The following is a 19,614-nucleotide window of genomic DNA, read 5'->3' on the forward strand; positions in this document are numbered from 1 at the left end:
GAAATACTTTTTTTCAGCCGCAATTCGGTAAACGTAATGGTTTTTGTAAACAAAATGATGTCCAGGCAAATTCCCAAAACAACAATAAAAATAGTCTTAGAGCAGATAAAACGGCGACCGAGGTAATGTGTCTGGCTTGCCAAATATAACTGTCGTCTCTCTGGAAGTTTATTATTGCTCTTAGCACCAACGTATAAAGCACAATAAAAATTGTAATAGATAGTAAATCTAGCCAAAGCTGTGGTATTGTAACGTTTCGCTCGGTTGAATATTTGGAAATCAATGCTGAATCGAGAAGGCAGTAACAATGACGATAATATTCTTCACTAAAGAAACGCAGTTCGATTTATTTCTTCGTTTTCCCTCTCTGGGAAAAGGAGCAAATTTTAGCGTTAAAATAAAAGCAAAAAAACCTCATGAGTATCTTGCATGGCTGATTAATTTATACACATTTTAGCTGCGCTGCATTTAAACGTATTTCTCCGAATTTCCTTAGAGATATATTACTTATTCAATCTATTCAGTTCTCACTTCGCGGCAAGGAAAAAATATATAAAAACTCAAAGCATTTTCATTCAAAATTTGTAAAATACAGAAAAAACTAAAGCACCGAATACAGGTAAAAACAGTTCAGAAACAACATTAAAGTTCTTACGCAGAAAAGAAGAGTATGTCCAACGGGCAGGAATACAAAATTTTCAGTGCACACAACTGAAAGCTAAGTTTCGGTCCTTCTGGGCAAAACAAATCTGAAGCTGGTGCACCAACTGACTTAATTCTTGATTGTACTAAAAGTTTCAATCTTAAACAAATGGCGGCCACGTTAGGCCTAGTGCCACTCAAACTATTAAATTGCTGATAATTCTAAAACTGTCTTGCGTGTCGCGCAGCAGAAACGCGGTCAGGGCTCGATCACCTGGCTGGGCAAGATTGACTCAGCATTTCTTCCTTTCAGTGAGTTAATAAAATGAGTACCAAGTTCGCTTGGGGACTAAACATCGGGGGTCCTGCAAAAGCTGACAACTGGACCAGGGCATATGTTGATGCACCCAGGGACCCACGGTCACTGGGTGAATCAACAAGAAAGCAGCTATCAGGGCACTGCAGGCCATGGCTCTCTCAGAGTTGTTGCGCCACTGAGTTTGGTTTAATTCTAGAGTTATTTTACGCAGATTAACTAAAGGCATAAAATCTTTAACTGGAATAAAAAAACAACATAATTCAGTCACTTTTAGAGGAAACAATGCACAATTTGTCAACATGTAAAAATAAAAGTCTGATGTGTACACCACATGATTTCCTTGTACAGAATATTAAATTATACTCAGTTTTCCTGCATTTCATTTAAACATATTCAATTAACAGTTAACGAATTTTGAATTAAATCTATTTCGTCGGTAGAGCATAAACCGCAATACAATAAATGCCCTCTTTTAAAGTTCACTATATTTATTTACCATAGCGACGCTTCGGCGCTAGGTTCACTTAACAGCGTTATATATTTCGTTCATTTTATAACTTAGAATGCACAAAAATTATATCATGTGAGGAATTACCACAAGTTGTATTCAAATACTATAATAAGTCTAAAACGATGTATAAAAGAAATTAAACAAATAAGAAAGAAACAGTTTTTCACGGACGATTCAGCGCCGCTTACCTAATGAGCATGCGCTAATAATTAATTCAGGTCTCACTTAGTGGCAAGGCAAAAATACATAAAAGTTCAAATTTGATTCATTAAAAATTGAAAGATATAAAAAAACATAAAACACGAAGTACAGTTAAAAGAAATTTCACAACTAAAATTACAATTTCTACGCAAAAACATGCTAATAACTTAAATGATAGCTCCATCATGAATTAAGCATAATTTAACTCACAAAAAAAAAGACGTTACTTTGTTGTTGCGAAGCTTAGTTTCTCTAGATTAGCAACAAATCCACTATTCTGCTAAGTTTCAAATGTAAACAAATATGGCAGTCATGGTAAACAAAAATTAGGCTTAGCCGCACTTAAAAAACTTTTAAATTGTTGATAATTCCACAATTATTGCATGTAGGTCAATAAAGGCATAAAAATCTTAACCGGAAGATAAGAACAACATAATTCAATCATTTTTAAAGCAAAATACGCACAATTTACAAACATATAAGAATAAAGAAACTCAGTCACTGAGCCAACTAACAGAGTGGATATATACAAATATTTATGTACATTGCGAGCGTCCGATTGCAACCAAAATGGGAGGTGTACGTCTACATGTTATAGCAGTCCTATATACAAAATTTCAACGTTCTGAAGCTACTCGTTTTTGAGTTATGCGAAATATATACGTACGTACGTACAAAACGAAGAAAATCTCTTCAGAATTCATTTTAAATCAGTTTTATAATTTTTTGGAGGAAAAAGGTTTTTTATTCCTTACGTACAGATGTCACGCAAAAACATCGTTAAATTGCATTCAATGCATTCAATAGCGTTCAAAATGGATATTTCCGTTGAAGTATGATACCCAAAATTTTTCGCGATAACAATACTTCCTTTTTACTTCGTACAAGGAAGTAAAAAACAGAGCTCACAGAACCGCGTAAGAGGGTGGGTATATATATATATATATATATATATATATATATATATACATAAGCGTAAGAGGGTGGGTGTATATATATATACGCATATTTGGTATTACCGACTGCAATTAAAAAAGGAAGATCCACAACTAGATGTTATAGCAGTATCACAGAAAATTTCAACGTTGTTCGTCTAATCGTTGAATTATGCGAAATAAATACGTACATGCATATGCACATACGCACAGATGTCACGAAAAAAAATCCCTTATAAATCCATTTTAAATCCCTTTTACAAACTGATTTGGAAAACATAGTTCTTCATTTTGTCCCTACGTACAGATGTCAATAAAAAATCGTTCAAATGGATTCGAGAGCGGTCGAAATGGATATTTTCGTCGAAATATGATACCCGAAATTTTTTGCGAATTAAGTAGTTTATTTACTTCGCACAGGGATGTAAAAATGGATATACTGATTATCTTAATACCTTTAAAAATGGGAATACTTACAACAAGTTATTTAAGCGTAGTCTCTAGCCATGTTTCTGCTAAATTTAATCACAATTCTTTCCTTTCAAATAAATGAGAATGAAAAAGGAATTATTGCTTTAAAAATTTCAAGTTTTCTTGTAAACTATGTTCATTTTGTTAAAGAATGCATCGAAATCTTTTTTCTTTTGTTAAAACATATGATCAAGCCTACTTTTTCCCTTAGAAGAATTTGCTTCCTTTATTACAGCGTAGCATGCAAAATTCCTATGATCTGGAAGACTGATTATCATAAGATAGAACGTCAATTTTCCAAAGCCTCACAGTGAATTGCATTCAAAGCTTATATATTTTATCTAAGAGGATTTGACTCATTTATTTATGTGTATATATTTAAAATTATGTACGCTGTCCTTATTTTTTCAGGGACAGCGTGAGGGGAATCTAGTTCCTTTTACCGGTAACTTTACTATTGCACGATTATTTTTTTCAGGAGTTGCCAGGTACTTTTCATCCAAATCAACAATTCATCTTCCTCAAACATCAAAATTAAACTTTGCTTTTTTTTATAAGTTTGACAGGAATTTCCTAAAATAAATCTAAACCGAAAAAACAGGCAATTCGTAAGAAAAAAAAATTCTGAAAGCTTTCAGATTTGAAGGCACACTTTATGTATTCTCAAACAAATGGAGGGAAAATTGTAAAATTTATTAATTTTATCAAACCTCACTATTTATATAATCTTCCGAATATTATGAACATAACAAAAAATGTTAAGTTAAAAGGAATATACTTGCAAAAACAAATAGAACTTTTAATCAAAACAAATAGAAACAAATAGAACTTCTATATTAACTGAGCCAAAAATCTGATGAATATATTAATATTAAAACATTTTATTTATATTATTTATATTCTTTATCTTAATTGAAGAATCAATTAAGATAAAGAATAATAGTGAAAGCCTAGCGTTGAGGTTTATGCAAATTAAGTTAAATTGCGTCATTCTTTAGGTACCAATCAACGTGATATGAGACTGGTAGTTTTATTTATCTGATGTTGCGTTGACAGCTTGATTGTTTATGCTTAGTTCATCGAAAATTTAATTTTGAAATGACTAGAAAGCGTGTGAAAGTTACGATTTAAGGAAAAAAATAATCATCCTTTTTTACAATCAGAATAAATAACTCCAAGAAATTGGGAAATAATGACTAGGAGTAAATACACAGTTAAGAAGTGTAATAAAAACGTTTCAGATCATCAGTAGAGAAAAGATAAGACTCGTAGAGAAAAGAGAAAAGTTGTCGATATTCTTAAAGCGAATCCAAAACTTTTTTCAAATTCTAATGCAACACCGTTCAAGGGAAACTTTAACAAATTTATACCAAGAATTATCCTCCGAATTCTTCGAAAAAGAAGCTTGCTTTTGCGAGGGAATATTTGAGAGATTCTTCCATCTGCTTGGAAACCTGTATTGTTGAATAAAAATGGCTTTTCTAAATTACTGTATAGGTGAGAAGTAAATGAATGAAGACGGCCCAGACGAATTTATCATTGATATTGGAGCTATCGATGTAGGCTATTGGTACTGTTCAGAGATTTGTTACCTATTTTGATGTTATTCTTGTGAACTATGTGATGAGTCTGGAATGGCTTGGTCCGCTGCTTATAGTTAGATGAGGAGATAACACTGTCTTGAAATTTCAAGGTCTGTTACAGTTAGAGAGCTTCTCTCATCGTTGATTCTTTTTAGTGCGGATATGTCGGGTGCACATACCAACAACCTTGAATTCATTGAGGGCACAATAGACAAATATGTCTATTTGAATACCCTTAAACGCTGTTTCCACACATTGTTATGCAAGAAATATGGCGAACACCGCCATCTATGTATGTGGAAAACAGGGAACTCCTGAACATTACACTTTCTCATGCCCCTTAATTGATGATAATCACGTAAAATCTCCCAAAATTGATCTTCTGGCATTCCAAAGATTTCTAATTAAAGATAAGTATCAGTATTCGAAGTTTCAAAAAATTCTGCAAAGACTGTGTTCCTACGGCCAAGTATAAGTTCTCATGCTGCATAAATTTAATGAACTTTTACATCCTGTGAATACGGCAAAAAGAATTCAATTTGTGACCTTTATACACCTCATTAACTTTTCATAACAGTAATAGCCCCGTAGACACCTCTTTAGTATTATTACTACAATTCATTATAACATTGTGTTACCAGTACTAATTATATTCATCTCATTTATGTTTATCTGTTAATTTTGTTACATCAAAATAAGTTCAGTTTAATTTGTGAATTTCAAATTGTGTTGAAACTATACTATAAGCTCTTAATGTCGTAAATCATTATTTTTAATAAATACTGGATGCAGGAAGTACGGTATCATTACACAATGTACCATAAAAGTAAACTCCAGATTTGTTGGAAAGCTTCAGTTGCTCATTTCCTCAATCTTTCTTTGTGAACTCTTTTAAAAGCTTGCAAATATTTTATAGTTAGTTAGTATGGGAAAACATTACCAATGGACCTATGGTACATCGCTGGTGTCCCCCATACTTCTACCTGTGCCTGCACTTATCTAATCAAATAGCAGATAGCAGTAATTTAAATTAGCTTGGGTAACTCTCGCTACTTCTTTTATTTACAAAGTTTTTAACTATACTTCAGACTTATTCTTGTGCTGTCTTACTACGACGCCGTACATGCAGCTGAGAATTGTATCCATGGACTGATACCCTCCATTTTTGGCACCAGTTTTCAATTCCTATAAATTTTGGATTGTAATTTTTTAATTTCTCTGATCGGCGAAAGTGATCTTACGGCAGATGGGGCATTGTCTGCATAGGAGGCCACAAGCTGATATTAGTCATTTCGCGATTTAACAAAATCAGCTAAATAGAAGAGTTAAAGTACAGGGGCAAGACAGGAACCTTGAAGAACTCCTGCACAACATTTCTTCGAAAACGAGCAGGTTGAGTCTTATCTTCCTGCGAAGGTGCACTCTTGGAAGAAGGAACTAACAATTCAAATCATTTCTTTGCTGAGATTAAGAGACAGGAGCTTGTAAATTAGCCCCTTATGCCAGACGCGATCGAAAGCTCTCACCACATTTAGCGTAAGGAACGCACAGCAGTTTTGTTATGTTCCGGCATCGAGAAATTCTACAAGTCTTCACTAATATCCTCAAACTCAAACTGCTCGTCTGTCAGCAGATCTAAATCTGTAGACAGTCTGTCAGTAGACTTCAGCCGACGCAGAATCAGGGTTTCAAGTTAATTTTCAATTCCTGATGAAAGGATAATCGGTCTGATTTCATCCGAGTTCATATGATTCTTTCCAGGTATGGGAGCAGGAATATGTTTGCATTTTCTCAACAATGAAGGAAATATAAGTGTCTAAGACACGCAATCATTTTCCTCGTTAACTTTGTAATGACAAGTTTAAAACATATTTTATTCGTAATTGCACCCTCATGTGGCCCTTTCTTTAGACAAAGCTTCCTGACGATATTTTTTATTTCTCCTGGAGTCGTGAGCTTGATGTCGTTAGCCACAGTCGAGTTAAGCCAGCTGTCGACGCGCGTGTTCATGTGTCGTGTGCTAGATAAAGGCCGGATCAGCAGGATCGGAATATGGAATAAATTGTATCTCCAGATCCTTTGTATCTCTTTCGAGATATTTTCGAATTTCCAAAGCGAGTCGTCTTGAAAATTCAAACTTCGGATTTTCTCTTCTCAGCTCCCTTTCTTATGTTCTTTCACAATTTGGCGCTTAAGGGGACTCAAACACCTTAAAACCCATAAGATCTTCAAATATGTGATTGTTGCAAAAATTGGGATAACTTATTTATTTTAAAAGCAATTACTTCCAACTTTTCACAGCTGACTACACAATATAGCTGCTTTCTGAAATAGTAATCAGAAAGTTTGTGTTGCCACACATATTTTTATAATTTATTCCGCTATGTGACAAAATATTTCGTTATGTTTCCAACTTGCGCGCACAGTGTAAAACATTCTGTTGCATACTTTAATTCCATATTTAATATATAGCTTTTATAACATTTGGAAACTACTGTGAACCAAAAATCCTAAGATTTTCATGGTAAATTTTTATTTTATTTGGAGTTGAGTTTATAAAATGTACTTTATTAAAAAATCTGTAATGTTTTTATGCATAAAATGTTTTAATATTAATATATTCATCATATTTTTGGCTCAGTTAGAAAATAGTGCCCATATAAAGAATTTCAACAAATTTAAAGTATGTACCATTACCCATTTTTAAAATACTATGCGCGCAAGGTGAAAACATGACGGAATATTTCGTCACAAAGCGGATTAAATTACAAAAGTATTTGTGGTAACACAAACTTTCAGGTTACTAGATCCCAAAGCAACTATATTATGTAGTCAGCTGTAAAAAACTGGAAGTAATTGCTTTTAAAATATTTAAAATATCCCAATTCTTGCAACAGTCACATATTCGAAGATCATAATGGGTTTAAGGTGTATGAGCCCCCTTAAGGCCGTTGCTTGATTCTGTTAATATTATATTTTAGCTCCCGGTCCCACGTGATGTGATACTCTTCCCTAAGCTGATTCCTAATTGCCGCGAGCAAATTCAAGACGTCTGTCGAAATCGGTCGGTTTGAATTCCTGTGCGTGTTAGATTTAGTAAAGACGCATCTTGAATATCCTTATAAATCTTGAGTGATTGTTAGTCCCGTTCTAAATATTAGTTCTGTTACAATGACATTTGCCGGTGGAACATTTAACCAATTACGATATTTAAAAAAATCCCATATTATTCTGTGAAGTTCTGTTAAAACTGTATCGTTCTCGTCATGTGCTTTCATATTTATATTTTTTCTCTTACCTTTTGGATCGTCGTCACTTCTGGTGTTTGTTTCATAACAGATCGCAGTTTTTTTCATCAGCACAAACTGTCAAACCCAGTGCGTTTATTATTTTACTTGCTTAAATTCAGTTTCAGAGGGCATAAAATCACATTTATTTTATCGGTGTAATAGTAGCTGAAATGTTTTTCTTTTTTCACATTCTGTATCGTCACCTGTAGCAATTATATGCAAGTAGTTTCAATACACCATTTTATTTTTGCAAAATATTACTTATATACGACAATAGATACTTATATAACGACATATTTAATAATATTTATATGATAAGTTCTTCTTTTGATTCATTTCATGCTCGTCAAGTTTATAGTTAAAACTCATTTCATTAAACTAAACAAATCCAATGTAGACACCACGTGACTTCCTAATATGACCTACTAAATTATATACGTTTTTTGCTGCATTTCATTTAAACTTATTTTCTTGAACTTCATTACAGATATATTTCTAACTCAGTTAATTCTTTTCTCCCTTCTCAGCAAGGCAAAAATATATAAAAATATCTTCATTAAAAAGTGTAAATACAGAAAAATATAAAACACCAAATACGGTTAAAAAAAGTTTTTTGAATTAAAATTTTTACCACAAAACAAGCAATTTTGCCAGCGGGCAGGAAGACATTTTTCGGTGCACAAAACTGAAAGTTCCGTTTTGATTCCACTCCGGACAAAACCACAGAAGTTGATGCTTAGAGTTTGAAATCTAAACAACTAGCAGCCTCGTTAGGCTTAGTGAAACTTAAACTTTTCAATTGCTGAAAATTCTACAACTGTTGCAGGCAAATTAAAGCTATAAAACAGAATGGCAATATGTATATATATATATATATATATACGTGCGTGTGTGTGGTGTGTGTGTGTTTGATGCAGCCGATTGCAACGAAAAAGGGATGTGCAGAACTGCATGTTATAACAATCCCGTACACAAAATTTCTACATTCTAAAGTAATTCGTTTTTGAGTTGTATGAGATACATACGTACATAAGTATGTATAGACGTCACAAGAAAATTTCTACGTTCTAAAGTAATTCGTTTTTGAGTTGTATGAGATACATATGTACATAAGTATGTATAGACGTCACAAGAAAATTTCTTCTGAATCTATTTTAAATCCATTTTACAATCCGCTTTGGAAAAAAGAGTCCGTACGTACAGATGTCACGCAAAAACATCGTTCAAAGGGATTAGAGAGTCGTCAAAATGGATATTTTTGTTGAAATATGATACCTGAAATATTTCTTCCTTTTATTTTGTACAAGGAAGTATAAAACTGGAATTTGATTCTAAAAATAAGCGATCTGTCAGTATTATTTTGTACCATATCGTGGGATAACAACACAATGGCCTTGATGGAACATGAAATAAATTGTATCTGCATCGTTAAAGAGAGAATAAAAAATCCACTTATGAAGTCAAATATAGACCATGAGCTGTATATTGATGCTGTAGATGATATTGGGCTATCCATCTTAAAAGCAAAAGGACCCATTAAAACGAAATACATGCCACCCCTGTACATTCATTCATTAACAGAATTTCTTGAAGTTTTTTAGCCAGTCGTTAATACACGCTTCATAAATATTAGACGCTTCGGAAACTGGAGAATTAATCAAGCGTTACTCATTAACTGGCGTGAAATACGATTGGAGAAATTTGTGAAAGATATTTCAGAACATGGAAAGGAAGTCGGAGAGTTATTTCCATGCCATAAAATATAAAAAAGAACCCCAAGTTAATGATGCAAAAACTGGATCTTGCGGGCTTGAAGCCTTTTCTATTCACGTACCTTCTTGTAGAAAGTGTAAAACTTTTCCGATCCATTTCCTCCACTGTGAACTATAGGATCTAATAATGCAGAATTTATTCGTTACAGTTAAGGCAACAGAGAAGGCAATAACTGTTAGTAAAAGCTAAGAATGGAAAATGATGTCTGGACCATTTTGACCATTATCAGAAAAGAAAAGTCACCATGTCAGCTGTGAACTCTGATTAAGGTTAAAGTGCGAAGCTCAGGCATCTAGACATACTTAATCATGTTTTGATAATCCCAGACCAAAGGTCTATCCAATTTATACTACACTGTACCCAGAAAAGAACTTTATACGGCTAGCATTTTAGCAAACTTTGGTTATATACATAAAGTTCCAGTCACATATATCTTTTAAATGAAACAAATATGCATATTTTGGTATTTTAAATTTAAAACAAAAACACTTTTGTAAAAATTACGAAATCTGACTTTTTAACGCATTTGTTTGCTTTATAATTTATATTTAAGAAAATGTTGTAAAAAATTTATAAATCTAAATCAGAATAATTTAAATCATTGTTAAAAAATAAAAAATAAAAATCTGAAAGGTTTCAGATTTTAAATTACGTCCAAAGGAACGTTTTTTTAACGTTTTGCGTGTTGCCTTTATTTATTAAATATCATGTTCTTCGCACTTAAACCATAAATTTCAGTTCAATAGCAATGTCGCAAAAATAATTTTAAAATGAGCCTATCTTTAGAATTTCCAGTACAACGTTCCGCGCGCTGGAGATAATAAGGTTCCCCCCCCCCCACGTAGATTGTTGCCATTGCTCGCTTGCAAATCGTTGAGTTTGTTACTCAAAAATTCCTTAAAGTTTTACAAAATATGAAATCGATAATAAAACATATTTCAAATTTGGGTTTCCACATGCCCTTATGCACGGGAGGTTCCCACATGCACAGGAGGATTACGTCATCCAAAATTCGATGGTCCTATGTATCGTTGTTTTATCACAATGCAAGAAATATGCATACATTTATGCAGATTCTTCATTATGTAATTTCTTCAAATATAATGCAGGACTCTAACATTGGGTGGCAACAGTTTGAAAAGTGAAACGGACATTTATAGTGATCCAACGCAAAATCGCAAAACGAAAACAATTGTCCTTCAGAGACAAAGCCCCTTTGGAGTAAAAATTACGAAATCTTACATTTTAATACATTCCTCCGCTTTCTAATTTATATTTAAAAAATATTGTAAAAAAATTATAAATCTAAATCAGAATAATTTAAATCATTATTAAAAAAATAAAGCACAAAAGTTTGTCTACCGTACGGCAAAAATGAACCGAGATATCTAAGATTTGCCATTTTTGGCTTCGTATTCAATTTGAATTGAGGGATAAGTTAATAAATAAATTACAATAATTCAAGCTGCCCGATTAAAATAGTGGTTAGCGACTCTGACTGCCCTACCGAAGTACCCGGCCTCGAATCGCGGAGAAATCATGAATGTTTTCAAATGCACCATAGTGTCTGTGCGGCATGGGGATACTCTAAATATGTAGTGAACCGAAAATCCTCACGAGAAGGTGTGGTATGGAAAGAGGGTGGGAACCTCGAGCCTGTATCCCCCCCCCGGGGTTCTCTCTATCAAAATTGGAAGCGGAACTGAGCAAAGACCTAATGCCACTTATACAGTGCTTATGTCTCTTGTCAGCGACAGCCAAAGTCTGGACCCCTTGACAAGATGAATTTCTTGGATTTGCTCAGATATCTGAGACCTCATCTAATGTTACTATCGAATGGGATAAGGTTCAACAACAACATCAAATAATTCAAGGTTGATTCTTTTTCCTTAAATCCCAGTCAAGTAGTTTATTTTGTGACTCCCTAGTGTCTATAATTTATCATTTCATTATGTTTGGTATTCCTAAAGAATTTTTACACACGTAATTTAAAATTCTAGGAGACTAAGACTACAATATTAATGTTTTAATGAAGTTTTGTTACTTTAGAATCATAATCTGGTAATCGTGTAAAAAATGCATTGTACTACAAAAACTTCATTTTTAATTAGTGCTAATAATATTACGAGTTGGCTGCATTACCCATCAGTGTTTCCTAAAACACGAATTCTAGAAGATTCAGAGAAGAAGATTTCCTTTTTTAAAAATTTATAAACGTCCCAGCTTTTCAAGATAATCTGCATAGAAATGCTCGTCACTTAAATTTTTAACATCCGAAAATATTTTCTATGCTAACGGTTCGTTTTTAATTATATACAAAAGCAAACATTTAGCGATATGGTCCCTAAATATGATGTCCGATTTTTAATAACGAATATCTCAGCCTTTAGTCCAAAGGGGCTTTGTCCTTGAAGGACTATCGTTTTCGTTTCGCGATTTTGCGTTGAATCACTATAAATGTCCGTTTCACGTTTCGAACTGTTGACACCAAATGTTAGAGTCCTGCATTATATTTGAAAAAAATTAATAATGAAAAATCTGCATAAATGTATGTATATGTCTCGCATTGTGATATAACAACGTTACATAGAACCATCGAATTTTGAATGACGTAATCCTACTGCGAATATGGGCATGTGGAAGTCCAAATTTGAAATTTGTTTTATTATCGATTTCATATTTTGTAAAACGTTAACGAATTTTTGAGTAAGAAAGTCAACGATTTGAAAGCGATCAATGGCAACCATCGACGGGGTAAAAAAAAAAAAAACCTTTTTATCTCCAGCGCGCGGAACTGTGTATCGGAAACTCTAAAGATATGCTCATTTTAAAATTATTTTGCTACATTCCTATTGAACTGAGTTTTATGGTTTAAGTGCAAAGAACATGATATTTAATAAATAAAGGTAACACGCAAAACGTTAAAAAAAACACCTCTTTGGACGTAATTTATAATCTGAAACCTTTCAGATTTTTTTTTCATATGGGCGTCGTACATAGCCCAAATGGGCTATTAGTTTGGAAAAGGGATTTTGCATTGTGCACCATAAACGCCTGCATCATTTTTCTTCCGAAATTTATATTTAATATTTTGTAAACCTTTAATGAATTTTAGATTAACAAATTCAAAGATCTGAAAGCGAGCAGTGGCGAAACTGTACGGCATAAAATATATTTATCTCCAACGCACGAGACTATTTATCGGAAATTCTAAATATATGTTGTTTTTAAATATTTTGTGATTTGAATCGAATTTTATATAGAGCAAATATGAAGAACATGATACTTAATAAATAAAGTTAAATCACAAAACGTTAACAATAAAAAGACAAAAATAGTTTTGCAAGCCTTCTAACTAAGAAAGGTTAGCACTGATATGATGAACAGAAAAAAATAAAAAAATTATATGCCAACACTTCATGCTGCATCGAAGATTCTTAACATATACTACTATGGTGCTTTTAAATTTTTTGTAAATTTGCTATCTAATTACATATGGCGTTAGTGCAAAGAAAATGATGCTTAATAATAAAGCTAAAAAGACAAAAGAAATGGCTTAGCAGGAGTGAGCAGCAGACGAGTAGACTCCAGCTAAGCGAGAGCGTTAAACCCTTTCAGATATTTTATTTTTTTATTTTTGTGTTTTATTTTTTTAACGAGTTCAAAATTTTTCTGAATATATGTATAGGGTTTGAAAGAGATTATAAAAAGTTCCATTTTTGTAATTTTTACAAAAAATACCAAAACATGAATTTTTGCGTCACTTAAAACATTTTTGGGCTAAAGTGCAGAATCGTCCACTTATTTGTTTGACACTTTCTACAAGAGTACGAAGAATTGGACTTTTATCAATTTTCTTTGACTTTTTAAGTGAACATAGGTCGATGTGTACATGGATAAAGTCAAGGGAGTGCACAATGCCATTTTTGTGCAATTCTGGAATGTTTTTTAAGTGAAAATAGGTCGATGTGTACATGGATACCGAGTATGTGCAACTCTTAAAAACGCGCCAAGCAGTGGGCGATTCTGCACTTTCCCCCATTTTTATAATTTGTAGTACGTATTTATAGGAACTGCTGCGAAAGTAAATGCCGGGTAAGAACTTTTGTGATCACACCGTGTACATGAAAACAGATTTCTCATACATAGATTTGATGAAGTTTTCATTCTTAAACAGGACTCTTCTAGTATTTATTTTACCAATTTTACTCCTCGAGTATTTAAGTACTGAAGCTTAATTAACCAGCCAGCTTATACATCATTTTCTTAAAACTGATTCTTCGAAGATTCATAAAACTGAAAGCTAGTTAGGATTTTTTTGTTTCGTTACGAAATGTAGTGTCTTTAAGGAAATCAAGGCAAAGGAATGCCATTGCTAATATTCATAAAGTTGAGTTCTATAATTCAATCTGATATCACTATGCTAATTGTATTGACAAGTGTTTGCAACGTATCTAACTACAAAGTTAGGTAAAAAGTCGAAAGAACAAACGGTTAATCTTCAGATTATGGTAACTTGGCGATTTTTTGGCAAAAATTTGGCGACCAACCCTGCTACAGCAACCTGCTAGTTTTGTTTTGGACGCCATTTAGCTTTCACGAAGTAAAAGCTTTTTTTTTTTTTAAACTCAAAATTTTTTCCAACAATCTGCTAGCCGACTTACGCTTATACTAGAACTTTTATGGAACAAAAATGCTTAATCATGACGAAGATTAGGTGCGAAATTGGGAGAAAGTGCAGAATCGTCCACTGCTTGCCGCGTTTTTAAGAATTGCACATACACGGTATCATCCATGCACACGTATTATTACTTAAAAAAACTTCTCAGAATTGCACAAAAATGGCATTGCACACACTCTTAACTTTATCCATGTACACTGCTAAATTCCTAGCTAGTAACCTTTATCACCTTACCAAAATGTCGCCAAACTACCTGTTACCATATTCAAATTCAGCCGAACAAACGGTTAAAAGTTAGGTAAAAGGTCAAAGAGAGGTAGGTCAAAAGAACAATTTGTAGCATTTTTATTCTCAAACTACGGTGTGAAAAAATATTTTCTAATTCCTAATGAGTATAACATTATTATTCTCAAGATATTATACCTTCCTTTAATTCAGAGTCTTTTCTTAACATTGTAATGACCGTCACTACCATGTTTCACGGCGAAGAAATACTTTTGATAAAAACACCGACTATTCCTTTAAAAATTACTCGATATCAAAGCAGCCTGTCCATATAACATTCGAGCTGAATTTGACACTACTAATATTGTACTGTAAAGAGAATTTGAAGAGCAATCTGTGTTTCAAAAATATTGTTGGTACTCGCGTATTAAGAGTTGACAATCGCCAAGTGTGCACCAAGGCGCCAAATGTGGTACCCTTTTTATATATCGTCATGAAAGTTGTGCAGTGACATCCTCGCCAATAAGCGGCAAGAATGAACTTCAATCCAGAAATTTTTCATCCTAGATTTTCATTTGCTTAATTAGATACAATTCCATTTGCTTAGTTAGCAGCTGAATTAGTAGCTGCCAAATCTAAACACTATAACTTAAACACAACGTTAATACAACATTATTAATCTTGATATGGGATGCCATGAAATAAACATCAGTGCGGCCATTAAGACTCTTCCCACTTCGAATCCACGTAGCAGCAATCGCATAAAAAGAAGCAAATGTTTTCGAGAATGTTAAATGAAATCGGCAATTAATCTGTAAAATCTATTTTGCACTTTTTTAAATTTGTTTTTATTCATTCACTAGATCTGATGTTTTCAGTAGAATTCTATTAGTTGAATCTGTACACATTTATTCCACAAGGGAAGCCTTTAGAAATTATACAAATTTTTATAGAATCTCTCGTAAAATTCCTTATCGAATATCTTTACATCTCTAAACATTACTGTAAAAACTATATTTCAAATTGCATCGAATTCTAGATCTCTGCTGTAATTTAAATTAAACTGGATTATAATTCTAAAGGATTTTAAGGAAGTTTAACATTGGATTTTTTATAGAATTTTGTCAGATAGTTTGGTGACAGCAAACAGGTATTTACTGGTTATTCGCAAAATTCACCACTAATAGCTAACATTTCAATATTAAAATCCATCATGGTCAATCTTTGGATTATGGTAACTTGGCGATTTTTTGGCTAAAATTTGGCGACCAATCCTGCTACAGCAACCTGCTAGTTTTGTTTTGGACACCATTTTGTTTTCACGAAGTAAAGGCCCCCTTTTTTTTTTTTTTTTTTTTTTTTTTTCTTTTTCTCAACATTTTTTTTCCAACAATCTGCTAGCCGAATTACGCTTATGCTAGAACTTTTATGGAACAAAAGTGCTTAATCATGACGAAGATTAGGTGCGAAATTGGGATAAAGTGCAGAATGGCCCAGTGCTTGCCGCGTTTTTAAGATTTGCACATACACTGTATCATCCATGTACACATCGACCTATTTTCACTTAAAAAAACATCCCAGAATTGCACAAAAATGACATTGCGCACACTCTTGACTTTATCCATGTACACTGCTAAAGTCCTAAGCTAGTACCTTTATCGCCTTACCAAAATGTCGCCAAACTATCTGTTACCATATTCCAATGATTAGCCTCAATCTTAAAAGTTGCATATTTAAATGGCTAATCTTTAGAATATGGTAACGGGTACTTTGGCGACATTTTGGTAAGGCGATAAAGGTTACTAGCTAGGACTTTAGCAATAATCTGAGAAGTACACAGTTCAAATCACAGATTATTTTGTCTCAGAGAAATGAGAGATCATGAGACATGTAATGTGACATTTTCTGGAAACTTCCGATTGTGATTTTAGTTAATAAGCACATAGAAACAATTTCGCTGCTAAAGTGCAGAAACTCCCACTTATTTGTTTGGCGCTTTTTACATGAGTAAGAAGAATTGGATTTTTGTCGATTTTCTTTGACGTTTTAAGTGAAAATAGGTCGATGTGTACATAGATAAAGTCGAGTGTGCGCAATGCCATTTTTAGGCAATTCTGGGATGTTTTTTTAAGCGAAAATAGGTCGACGTGTACATGGATACCGTGTATGTGGAATTTTTAAAAACTCAGCAGTTTGCGATTCTGCACTTTCTCCCAATTTTGCACCTAATCTTCGTCATGATTAAGCATTTTTGTTCCATAAAAGTTCTAGTATAAGCGTAATTCGACTATCAGATTGTTGGAAAAAATGTTGAGTTAAAAAAAAAAATGCCTTTACTTCGTGAAAACAAAATGGCGTCCAAAACAAAACTAGCGGGTTGCTGTAGCAGGGTTGGTGGCCATATTTTCACCAAAAAATCGTCAAGTTACCATAATGTAAAGATTCACCATTTAAATTAGTCAACTTAAGGAAATAACTATGCACTGATATAATGCTGAAACTCAATAAACTATTCAAAATCTGGCTAATCTTTGGAATTTGGTAACAGGTAGATTGGCGACATTTTGGTTAGGCGATTAAGGTTACTAGCTAGGACTTTAGCAGTGTACACAGATAAAATCAAGAGTGTGCGCAATGCCATTTTTGTGCAATTCTGAGATGTTTTTTTAAGTGAAAATAGGTCGACGTGTACATGGATGATACCGTGTATGTGCAATTCTTAAAAAAAACGCAGCAAGCAGTGGGCGATTCTGCACTTTCTCCCAATTCCGCACCTAATCTTCGTCATGATTAAGCATTTTTGTTCCATAAAAGTTCTAGCATAAGCGTAATTCGGCTAGCAGATTGTTGGAAAAAATATTGAGTAAAAAAAAAAAAAAAAAAAAAAAAGTGCCTTTACTTTCTGAAAACAAAATGGCGTCCAAACAAAAACTAGCAGGTTGCTGTAGCAGGATTGGTCGGCAAATTTTGGCCAAAAAATCGCCAAGTTACCATAATCCAAAGATTAACCCAAAATCCTAATGTTCCATAATTAAGATCAATCTTAAAATTTGTATACATCTAAATGACTATTTCATTTAAAGTAATGATTTAGTAATACAATTATAGAAATCTGCAATATATTCAGAATATCACTATTTTATTAATAAAACTAATCTTAAAAATACTGGACGAAAATGAACGTTTCAAAAGGAAAATGACTAACGCATGACAGAACAGTATAGTATTCAAAATTTCAATATTTCATTATTAAAAATTAATTACAAAGATCATAATTTCCGACCAATCATTTAAGTGAAACGTATGTTATTAATTATTCTCAGAAGATAATGAAAATTATAATTTATATTACACATTCATATAACGCATCTATCAGAACCATCTTGCTATCAAAAATCCATTTGACGAATTGGCGATTTTTCGAAACTCTCCAAACTGTTCCGTAAGCCAGGTTTTGCCTTATGGGTGATTACATAAAAAATCACTAAATAATCCTTATTATTAAAAATAATTACTCGATGCTTTTATTTCACAATGTAAGTATTAAAACTTATATGAGTAAGCGTAATTTTGCACACGTGGTCAAAGCACTCTAAAATAAAGACAAAATTATTTCACATACTTGCTTTTATTACAGGGTAACACACTCGCAAAATTTCCAGCATAAAATCATAATTTGCTGAAAAATTCATATTAAATACAACGTTTACTCACAAATTAGAATTTCAAAATCAATATTTACTCAAATTCTCATTTTAAAAAGGAATATTTACTCAAAATTCTCATTTTAAAAAAGGAATATTCACTCGAAAATTGCAGTTAAAAAACCAAATTCGCTCAAAACTTCATCTTTAAAAATCAAAATTCAGCTCATTTTGAACAATTTACCATATCATTTATTATAATTCTTTTAACGTAACTATTCTAAAATTAATGTTTATACAAAAGTTCCGATATAGAAATCAAAGTTAGGAATGTCTCGAACAGTCTGAGAGACAAATAAGCCCGATACTCTTAAAAATTACTATCAGAGGAAGCTGCATCATGTACGACTCTGCAAGAAATAAAGAAACTTGCATATCAGTTATATTTAACACAAATCAAAATCAGTTTCTTGTCGGGTGAGTTTCTGGCGTCATAAACAGCACAGCATTGTTATTTCGTTAAGACCACTCGTAATGTCCATGAAAGGCAATAGTTGCAGATCCAAGATTATTAACAGCCTAAGAAATTAGCGGCCATCAGCAATTCCACGGCTATTTCACCCTCAATCGGAAACACCGATATTTCATCCGAACTATTGTCGTAACAGATCTTGTAGGTGAAATATTGGCACAATTTCTGCAGGACGTGGGATGGTATCTCTTTGAAATAGATTTCGTTGACTTCGTTTTCGGCAAATCGTCTGGGACCACTCAACATGCATTCGATCCTTCTGGAAACAAAAGCGTATTCTTTCTTTATGATGAACTCATGATCGTCCGAAGAAATGAGTTTAACATACTCAGCATCTAACCCTTCGCAGCCTCCATATGTTTGTTTTTCTTCAAAGATATCCATCTAACAATTAATCCACAGCGCAAAAGTACAAACAAGCTTCAAATCGCGAGCAACCTTCAGGTCTGTGAGCAGAAATGCTACTGAACTTAGAATCCAGAAAAGAGCCAGGTGAAAATTTACAATTGGGTGCCCCTTGTTTCTTGGCGATTCATTTTTGACGCCAAGATCGGCGCGAGAAAGGCACAGTTTCAAGATGGCCGTTACGCAAAACCAAAATAAGAAGTCAAAGAATTGCACAAGCTCTGTGTCCATGTACACATCGATCTGTTTTCACTTAAAAAAAATCCTAGAATTGCACAAACTAGGCATTACGCACTGCCTTAAATTTGTTCATGTGCACATCAATCTATTTTCATTTGAATAAAATCAGGAAGCTAAAAGGAAGTTAAAACTATCATGGTAACCAGAAGTGAGGTTTCATCG

The 19,614-nt window shown here is 33.2% G+C and overlaps 1 pseudogene; it reads right to left on the reverse strand.

Annotated features, from left to right (window-relative positions):
- Positions 1-17,806: 17,806 nt before the first annotated feature.
- LOC118186907 (elongin-C pseudogene) lies at positions 17,807-19,334 on the reverse strand (annotated as a pseudogene).
- Positions 19,335-19,614: the final 280 nt, after the last annotated feature.

This window comes from Stegodyphus dumicola, chromosome 9, assembly GCF_044657685.1.
Source record: "Stegodyphus dumicola isolate Sdum_Otavi_A_Nest chromosome 9, ASM4465768v1".
Taxonomy (NCBI): domain Eukaryota; kingdom Metazoa; phylum Arthropoda; class Arachnida; order Araneae; family Eresidae; genus Stegodyphus; species Stegodyphus dumicola.